This window comes from Peromyscus eremicus, chromosome 14 (assembly GCF_949786415.1).
Source record: "Peromyscus eremicus chromosome 14, PerEre_H2_v1, whole genome shotgun sequence".
Classification (NCBI taxonomy): domain Eukaryota; kingdom Metazoa; phylum Chordata; class Mammalia; order Rodentia; family Cricetidae; genus Peromyscus; species Peromyscus eremicus.
In genome coordinates, this window is record NC_081430.1 from 42,310,327 (window position 1) to 42,321,421 (window position 11,095).

The 11,095-nt window shown below is 37.5% G+C and overlaps 1 non-coding gene across 1 annotated transcript; it reads left to right on the forward strand.

The window, feature by feature from the left end:
* Nucleotides 1-10,693: 10,693 nt before the first annotated feature.
* LOC131924822 (U1 spliceosomal RNA) lies at nucleotides 10,694-10,858 on the forward strand. The gene has a single exon (XR_009383079.1). It is a non-coding gene; the product is annotated as a U1 spliceosomal RNA (small nuclear RNA).
* Nucleotides 10,859-11,095: the final 237 nt, after the last annotated feature.

Below are 11,095 nucleotides of genomic sequence, written 5' to 3' on the forward strand. Positions count from 1 at the left end.
ATTTGCAAACATTTTAAAGTATATCATCTCTACTGTTTTTCAGTGTGAAATACCCTCCACACCAACATGTGTTTGAGTCCTGGGTTCCCATCTGGCAGTACTAATTGAGAAGATATAGTATAAGTCCTAGGAGACAAAGTCAAGTAGGAGGAAGTTGCTTACTGGAGGAGATGGGCCTTATGGGTTCTTGGCCATCTTTACTTCCCCTCTGAGTTTAGTGTTTCCTGAACTACCAATAGGAAAGCAAGCACATTCTGGTTCCCACTATGGGTTTCCATTACTTCATGGGTGCCTCTTTCACCTTGAAACAGTAAGCTAAAATAAATACTTCTTAACTTGCTCCTGGGATGTAATTTGTGCTGGCCATGAAAAAATAATACAGTATGTCAATAATATTCTCTCACCAAAAATTTTAATTTTGGAATGGAAGTATCTTGAAGGTAAGCAGAGTGGATGCTAGTAGAAATTACCAGTCGATCACAATAATAAGCACCTACAAAATATTTATTCTGTGTCCTGCTTTGTTCTAAGTATTTCTCATGACAGATTTATTTGAAATTCTTAGATAACTGAGAAAACTAGGTGCATAAAAACAATGAACACAAAGCCAGGCAGTGGTGGCGCATGCCTTTAATTCCAGCACTTGGGAGGCAGAGGCAGGCAGATCTCTGTGAGTTCGAGGCCAGCCTGGGCTATGAATTGAGTTCCAGGAAAGGCTCCAAAGCCACACAGAGAAACCCTGTCTCAAAAAAACAAAAGAAAAAAAAACAATCAATGAACACAGATGGTGTGTCTTTACAGTCCATAAACTAAAATAAGAAACAATGGAGTATGTGTTATTAGATTATCCTCTTATTTCTGTATATTCTGTTCCTGTAGTTTGTGCATATGGAAAATTACTTAAATGGAAGGCTAGTTGACAAAAAATTGGTATGGAAGCAAAAATCACTGGTTTGGGAATTAAAAAACATTGATGTCAGTGTTCTCACATATTAGTGGTGAGATTTCTAGCATCACATAGCTTTTCTGAAGCATTCTCTGTGAGCTGGCATGACACCACTTGCTTTTAAGGTTTTTACATATAATTTTAAGAAATGTTATTATAATAGGTTGTCATAACTAGGTTTGTACAATATTCTCAGCAAGTGTTCAATACAAAATTAGAAACATCTTGAATTGTAGGCTATTTTAAAATATCCATTGTGATTTAATCTACCTCTTTGGTAATTATGAAGTTAATGAGCACTTTCATGATTTTAAAGCATTATTAAAATAAAATTGAAACAATTTTGTAATACAAAGTAACATAACTTCATATTATAAAATGCCACTGAGAATTTGAATTAATAAAGTAATGAATAATTTTTCCTTAACCAGTTTTCTCCTTGTCATTAAATATCTCAATAGATTTATTTCAAACTCTTCTGCATGACTTAATGCTAAATGCATATCTAATACCTGATGAATTTTTTAAACTAACCACATGATCATAACACAACTGGATTCAACATATGCAAATTCTTTCACATTGGTGGTCAAACGTTGTTTTCTGTACAATATTTTTCCCACTACTGGGAAAAACACCTGGATGTCAAGATTAACTCATATGGCATTAGCTAATGTATGCTAGTAAACCAAGTTTTAAATCCAGATTTGTGCACTGAGATAAATGTCTGCCCATCATTTGTACAGTAATAATTTCCCCTGATGAGTCTCGCTGATCACCCACAATGTGCCATGTGACTCATTAACTTAATATAGACCTTGTCTCACTATTGAGTTAGCACAGTGATTTATAATCTGTCATTAGCCAAATGTCTGACGATGATACTAAAAATTAATGTAAAGTCATTCGTATGACTTCACAACTGGGCAATTTCCTTAATGTTCAAGAACCAGAAACCAAAGTCTGCTCTGTAAGTAATGCAAATGTCTTCAGCTGTGTGCTGACCTTTTACAAACACTGAAGGTTCACATATTCTTCCTGAAATATTGTTACTGTTGTATACAAAAGGATTTATTGACGGATCTTATGTCATATCTATGGAGTCAAATCACACAGATAGGACATCTGTGACATTTCATTATTCCAGATAATGTGGAATGATCTTATACTGATTATTATATTTGGTCAACATCTGTAGGTGTGTGTGTGTGTGTGTGTGTGTGTGTGTGTACACACACATGGACGCACATTCTGGGGACAGAACCCAGGACCTTGCACTTGTTAGGCAAGCACTTTGCTACTGAGGTAACCCCAATCTCCTCTACTTAAAATTTTGAAACCTGTGTTAATTTTCTGTTCTGGTTATGCACAGTATTGCTATATGTCCATTGAGCAGGAATGATATGTAGCCCACATTGTAAGAGTCTAGATTCTAGCTCCTTTACCGTATTACAGGTTCAATTAGACTCCATGACAGACCTGAATTGCATATCATGAGAATTTAATGTAAGGATGTATACAACAGTACAGATATATTGGTCATGGAGGAATGGGTATAAAAAAATTTGACTTCCTTGAGGTCTCTGACTTGATCTGAAAATCATATTGAAATAATATAAATTATTAGAGGGAAACCATACAGATTTTTAAAATCATATGGAAGCACTCAGACAAGAATAAGGACCCCGTGGAGTACTTAAACCAAAGTGCTTATATAGTCATGTGAAGAAAGGGAGATAATTATAGAAAAGTAATGGAAACACATTGGCAAGCTAAAGGAAGATAAGCATTAACAAAAGATTTTTTTTCTGTAGCTTTAACTCAGAGTGTGACACCCCAGACTTTGACAAGAATTTTTCATCTTTCCCATTTCAGGGTAAGTATCTTTCACATAGGACTGTTAGGAGTATCCTTGTCTCTGGTGACAAGAAGGTTTCTTGTCTCCCGATACAGGATAAAATGTGTGCTACTGACAGGCTTAGCAATGTACTTCTTCACAGGGTGCTCAGAGAATATTTGCTAAGCATAAGTAGAGCCTGGAGATTAGGGAGGAGAACAACCCTAGAAGTGTCCAAAGTCATGGAGAGAGAAAGGACATCTGTAGGAAAGACAGGAGGTTTTTCACAAATGTAACAAAGTGGAGAACACTTGAGGGATATCATAAAAGCCTTCTGTCCGGAAGGAAAATGGAAAGGCAAAATGCTCTATCTTGGTCAAGAGGTAAGAAATAGCCTGAAATCCACACCATCCCATTGGGGAGAATATGATGTTTCAAGGCTAATTGTGATTGTGATGGTTGCTACTTGATGTTACCTGTTAGTCAAAATTTGTGTAACCACATATTGATATGGGAATAAGAATTTTGGGTTTCTTATTTAGGTAAGGGAGATAATAGCAAGGACAGCTTGCAAAACTGCTTTGGGGTCCTGATGTGCTTTCTTAAAGATGTGGGTGGACCTGGTCTGAGGATTGGTGTTTGTATTTCAAATACTTGGGCAGAGTTTTCTTGACCCACCCGCCTGGTCTCATATAAACACACAGAGGCTTATATTAATTACAAATGCTTGGCCAACAGCTCAGACTTATTACTAACTAGCTCTTAAATTTAAATTAACCCATTTGTATCCATCTATGTGGCTTGTGGCTTTATCTGTCTTCTAGAATGTCTTGCTTCTGGTGCTGCTTGCTCACACCTCTCTCACTTTTTCCTTCTTCCTCCCAACATTTTCAGTTTGACTTTCCTGCCTAGCTTTATTCTGCCTTGCTATAGGCCAAGCAGCTTTTTATTAACCAATGAGAGTAATACATGTTCACAGAGTACAGAAGGATTATTCTACAGCAGGAGACAGAGACAGAAGAATTGCTGTGGGTGTCAGGCCATACAGGACTATGTGAGATACAGATCAACATGAGTTACACACTAAGACACTGTCTTATGAAGTTAAGGGGAAAAAAGTGTGACTAGTGAGCAAGAAGTTATTATCCTAAGATAAAAATCCATTGAGCCACATAGTAGTGGCCTGGACACTACTATAAAAAAGCTAAATTACATGGTATATTAAGTGTCACCAAAATGATGGCTGCATTTGTAACTCTGTTAAGACAAATAATATTAATGATACACAGTCAAATTGTAAGGAATGTACAGGATGATTTACTGAACAGGTGGTATTTTAATATTATTTGACCCATACCAAAACGGGTTTTAAAATTATATTCCCCCCCACTTACCACTGGTGAATAATTAAATATTATTTAGTGAATGCAAAAAATAAATTCAAGAGTATTGAAATCAAAGGCTAATGTTACTGACAATATTTAAATGTTATTTATAATGCATCTGACTGTATATTCCACAAGTATGAAAATTTCTGAACATATGTCTGTTTGCAGTTAAACTAGAGAAGTCATACAGTGTGCAAACCATAACCCAAACATATCCACATGGAAAAGATGACCTCTAAAGATTAGATAAATATATGAGTAACTCTAGCAATGGGGGATTTTTTAATGAAATGTCCATTCTATATTCTTTTCAACATAAAACTGCCTGTGTAACTATACAAAAAGGTTAAGGTGAAGAAGATGGATTAGACCAATGTTTTAGTAAAGAACAGTATCTAAAAACTCATTTTAATTTCAAAAGTACCTATGGAATTATGATGTCTACCTTCATTCTTCATAACAGCTGCTCTACTATAAGTGAGTAGCCAAGGTAAGATATGAAGCCCTTAATATTAAAATCATCAAAATAATTCCCTTCATGTTCATAGTGTATATCCCACTGTTTCTTCTACCCTAGAAGAAAAACAATCACAAAACAAAACCTCTCTCTGTGTGTCTCTGTCTCTGTCTCTGTCTCTGTCTCTCTCTCTCTGTCTCTGTCTCTCTCTCTCTCTCTCACACACACACACACACACAGAGAGAGAGAGAGAGAAAGAGAGAGTGAGAGAGAGAGAGAGAGAGAGAGTCCACCCTTACAAAACCAAGTACATACCACATGCTGTTTGTTTTCAATTTACAGGATTCTGACATCTCCATGGATGCATAGACCTGTGAAGCTGTTACTCTTCAATCATCTGGGGGAAATTGTGAGTTTCCCCTCAAAGGTGTTGATTTTCCATAAGAAGGAAAATAGAAAGAAAAGTCAAATAATAAAGAAGAAAAATACCCTTACAATTAAAAAATGCATTTTGAAATTGCCTTAAACAAACAGCTTTCGATGATTATAGCTGAAAACTTCACAGCATGGTCCAGTTCACACAGTTACAGGTAAAGGCTGCACTGCAATTGTCAATTTATTTCAGGCGGTCCTTTGCTTTCTTATGATACCATATTACTGTGTGCTCTCGAGATTACAGGCTGGATATTAAAGACACCATGTTCCAAAGAACACTTTGAGGATGACCTGTGCCTCAATCCTTCACATGAAGTCACTGTTCCTCTTCTAAATGCATTTAATCAAGCAATTGACACTAGAAGACTAGTAGATAAAGTATAAGGCTGGATTTTGCTTCAGCGTTTGAAACTTTGTAGCATGGATTTTCAGTCATGATCCCTTTGATAACCTCAACGAACAAATGAGATATATGATTAAAAAAAACTTTATATACTGTATTTTGTAACTCACTTTCATATTTGTTCCTGACCTCTGACTTCCTAGAAATAACAATCTAGAGACATATATGCCTTGTTGTAAGTTTCAATCAAAACAATAATTGTTCATCTAAAAAATAATACTCAGTAACTTCTATTGATTTTTATATTAGCCTTACCACATGAAATTTTATTTGTCCTGTTTCTTTCTTTTTTTTTTCCTGGAAGAGATGTAATAATTTATTTTTTATATATTTTTTTAAATTTTATAATTAATTTAATTTTACATATCAGCCATGGATTACCCTGTCCTCCCTCCTCCTGCACCCCCTGCTCTCCCCCCAATCCAGCCTCCATTCCCACCTCCTCCAGGGCAAGGACTCCCCTGGGGAGTCAGCTCAGCCTGGTAGATTCAGTCTAGGCAGGTCCAGTCCCCTCCTCCCTTCACCCAGGCTGAGCAAAGTGTCCCAGCATGGGCCCCAGCTCCAAAAAGCCAGCTCATGCACTAAGGACAGGTCCTGGTCCCACTGCCTGGATGCCTCCCAAACAGTTCAAGCTAATCGACTGTCCACTTATCCAGAGGACCTGATCCAGTTGGGGGCTCCTCAGCTATTGGTTCATAGTTCATGTGTTTAAACTAGTTTGGCTATTTGTCCCTGTGCTTTTTCCAGTCATGGTCTCAACATCTCTCGCTCATACAATCCCTCCTCTCTCTCACCGAATGGACTCCGGGAGCTCCACCTGGAGCCTGGCTGTGGATCTCTGCATCTGCTTCCATTAGTTTTTGGATGAGAGTTCTAGCACAAGAGTTCGGCCATCCAATCACCAGAGTAGGTCGGTTCAGGCTTTCTCTCAACCATTGCCAGTAGTCTATTGTGGAGGTATCTTTGTGGATTTCTGGGGACCTCTCTAGCACTTTGCTTCTTCCTATTCTTAGGTGGTCTTCATTTACCATGGTCTCCTATTCCTTGTTCTCCCTCTCTGTTCTTGATCCAGCTGGGATCTCCTATTCCCCTAAGCTCTCTTTCCCCTGATGCTTGCCCTTCATTACCCATCCCTCTCGTCCAGTTTGCTCATGTAGATCTCACTCATTTCTCTGTCGTTGGGTGATCCCTGTATCTTTCTTAGGGTCCTCTTTACTAGGTAGTCTCCCTGGAGTTGTGAGTAGCAATCTAGTCATCCTTTGTTTTACATCTAGTATCCACCTTTGAGTGAGTACATACCATGTTTGTATTTGTCCTGTTTCATCTTGAGTCACCTGTATTGTGTCCTCTGTGTCTTCCATCTCAGCTGAAATATCTGTGATGATTCCTGATCAATGGTAATCAGATCATAATTTCCTTATGGCTTCCACCGGTGACTTCATGGATACATGGATGCATACTTACATATTTACATGTAAGTGTACACAGTTTTTTTATTTTTTTATTTTTGGCATGGACACTCTTGTGTAGGGTTGAACTCTGGGAATTCTTTTATACAAAATTATTTATGTCTCTAGATATGACAATGGAGTTTGTATCACACCTATAATTTCTGGGAATAAACAGACTAAAACTATATTTATCAGATTTTTAGAGCTTTCTACATTTGAAAGCCACTACTTGACAACTTGGGTGAAGTGGAAATTTAATCTGATTCTATCTTTAGGGTATTCATTGAAGACCATTGTTGAGTCATAAAGATAGGAATATTGCCTCCACAGAAGGTGGCAACTTAGAAGATTAGACAATCTCATGAACCTAAAGATACAAAGGTGGACACTCAGGTGCTGAGACACCAGAGAAAATGAACAGAAATATAAACACTCAATTTCCCAAATATGTTGTTCTAAAAGATTTTAGTAATTCCCTACTATTCTAGAGAAACTAAGCAGCAAAAACACTTGACTAGTGAATTACCTAATTACTGAAGGATTATGCTATTTTCATAAATACAGAAATATTATGAAATATGTTGATGATACTTAACATTATTTATCCATTTCCTACCCCAATAGAGACTCTATACAGAGACTGTTAGAAAGATTTCTTTTTGTTTTTTATTTTGCCTGATACTACATGTTTTACTGAAAAAATAAAATGAAAAAAAAAAAAAAACAAGAAACCAAGAGAAGATAAACTAACAATGGTCATACAAGTAACACTGATAATGATTTGTAGGATGTAGGGTTTAAATAACTGTGATTCATACTAATAATGGGATTGACTTGCTGGACTGGGTATTGCACCTGTAATGAAGAGTGAAATATGAGTTTAAATATATTGATGTACCATATTTTATGAAGCTGGTCAAAAAGTTTATTTTTTATGCCACACAAAATTTGAGCTTCACCTTAACCCTCTGAGTTATTACCATCTGGTTTCCATTATCCAAAAGGCACTGATTTCGGACACAGAGATTTTTTTTTTTGTTTTTACAACATACAACGTGTCCAGTTCAACCTAAACAGGAAAAATCCATAGTCCAAAGAGATAGTTGGAGGGAGAAATTGGCAGCATTTCTCAGATCATTAGAGCGTAAAAGACTAAATTAGTTTAACAGATGATAAGTGAAGGGCACAGGATTAGTGTAATCAATGGTTCAGATATATTTTTTCAATATTTATAAGTAAAAAAAGAATAAGCCAATAGAAACTGCCCAGTAGGGGTTGAGGATTTAGCTCAGTGGTAGAGAGCTTGCCTAGCAAACACAAGGCCCTGGGTTCGGTCCTCAGCCCTGAAATAAAAAAAAAAAAAGAAAAGAAAAAAAGAAACTGCCCAGTATAATTCAATCTGCAAAAATACCAGTCTTGGTAAAAGAGTTTTGCTTTATTTTTTCCCCATGTTTACCTCTTTTTATCTAAAGAAATATCCATGAAGCCTGTGTACAGTGGCCCTGTGAACAATATTCCAGCAGGTCTTAAGACAACTGATCACTCAATGCAAAGAGTACAGACAAATCTCACCTTATTTGTCACCATTCACCTTGATTTTCCTGCCCAGTTCCTAGTCTATTTGTGTGTGTAGATATGAATATCATTGCGTATACTGCCAATCACCATGTTAGGATACAGGCTGACACTTGTGTAGGTTATTTATTCAGTATTAAGAATCTGACCTTATTAGGCCTATCTATGCTTTGTTAAATGGAAGATAAATAAAACAAATACATTTATTTGTTTACAGAAAGGAGGATATATGGATGTTGGACCTGCTAGGAATCAATATATATATATATATATATATATATATATATATATATATATATATGTATATATATTCATACACTGTCTGTCTAAGACAATGACTACATTCATAGCAGCATTGTTCTTAACAGCCAGACCCTGGAAAGAACCTAGATTCCCCTCAACTGAAGAATGGAAAAAGAAAATGTGGTACATATACACAATGACATCATGAAATTTGCAGGTAAATGGATGGAACTAGACAATATCATTCTGAGTGATGTAACCCAAATTCAGAAAGACAAACATGATATGTACTCTCTCCTAAGTGAATACTAGATGTAAAACAAAGGATAACCAGACTACAATCCACAGCTCCAGAGAAGATAGCTAACAAGGAAGATCCTAAGATGGATGCATGGCTTGCCCTGGAAAGGGGAAATAGATGAGAGCTCCATGAGTAAACTGAGGATGAGGGGTGGGCAATGGAGGGTAAGGGGTGGGGGATGACTACATAAGGGAATGGGATGGTCGAGCTGGAACATGAACGGAGTGGGAAAGCAATAAAAGACATACCTTGATGAGGCAGACATCATGGAGATAGGGAGAAACCTGGTGCTAGGGAGGTTTCCAGGAATCCACAAGGATGACGCCAGCTAGGACTACTAACAATAGTGGAGAGGGTGCCTGAGTTGTCTTACCCCAATAATCAGCTCAGTGAATACCCTGTCATTATAGAGCCTTCATCCAGTAATTGATGGAAACAGATGCAGACATCAACAGCTAAGCTCCAGGCAGAGCTCCAGGACTCCAGTCAAAGAGAGGAAAGAGGGATTCCATTCAAGGGCATCAAGATCATGATGGGGAAACCTACAGAGACAACCAAACCAAGCTAGTGCGTACTCATGAACTTTAGACCAACAGCTGTAGGAGCCTCCTTGGGACTGGACTAGGCCCTGCATAAAGAAGACAGTTATGTAGCTTGATATGCTTAAGGTGTCCACTGGCAGTAGGATCAGGATCCATCCCTGGTGCATGAACTGGCTTTTTGGAGCCTGTTACCTATGGTGGGACACCTTGCACAGCCTTGATACAGGGGGAGGGCCTTGGACCTGCCTCCATTGAATGCACCAGGCTCTGCTGACTCCCAATGGGAGGCCTTACCTTTTTGGAGAAGGGATGGGAGGTGGATTGACAGGGGAAGGCTAGGGGAGAGGGCTGGAGGAGGATGCGTGATTGGTATCAAAAATGAGTGAAAAAAAAAAAGAAAAGAAATGAAAGGCTGCCAGGATTTTCTGTTGGTCCCTCCTCAGTCTGAGAGGTAGGAATCACTCTGATAGTCCCAGTTAACAAAGCCAGCTGTATTTCACAGAGAACAACCATCCTCCAGCTACTTTTGTCATTGTCCTGATGTTCCCGAGACCTCCTCACATCCTACCTTTGAGTGTACACCCATCTCTGTAATAGAGGAAGATGTTAGAAGTAGAGAATAGAGAAGTTGATGCTGGACTCTTTCCCTGTAAGAAGAATGTGTTAATATCTGTCGTTGATGCTCTCTCTAGGATCTGGCTTTGATTCTGACAGTAATTAAAATAAAGACTTTCATAGTTTCTGGCAATCCTAATATGCCATATGGACATAGGAAAAGAAATACAATAAGGCTTTTGGGTAACTGAACTAGGATTTCCCTCTTTAAACAAAAGAGAATATATATGAAGATGGCCATAGGAGAGAGCTGCAGAGCAATCCGGGTCCTCCCAGGTCATTTGCTATAAGCAGCTTACGATCTTGTTTCTCATAAGACAACAGAAGCAAGAATCCTCAAATGTATTTTTCCCTTTCATGTCCATTGAAACAAGCCATCCTACCAATTTTCTTTCAAAAATTTGTTAATTATTACAAAAAATCATTGTAAAGAATTAAAATTCTAAACTTCATAAAATTGAAAACGTCTGGTTTTAGTGATGTGATGAAAGTGAGAAACAATTCTTAACCTGTACAGGAGATAACATTATCATGAAAGTGGCCATCACAGGAAGAGGCACATCTATTGCACTCCAGCTGTGCTGACCCTTTGGTTTCCCCAAGTTCTGGAAACTCTCGACTGCATAATCTGTGGTAGTGGGAGACTGTATTTATGCTCTTCCCTGAAGTTCAAAAAAAATTAGAAGCTTAAATGTTACCAGTTTAACTAAGACAGAAAAATACATTAAAGTAAGTGTTTAGCATTAAATGTATACCTATAATCAATATCCATGGGATCAAATTTATAAGATGTATTTCACATGAAATACTTTTAAATAAATAAATGGTATTGAAATATTAAATTACTTACCTTATATTTATTTCTCATAATAGTCTTTTAGGATTACCATTTCTCCAGACAT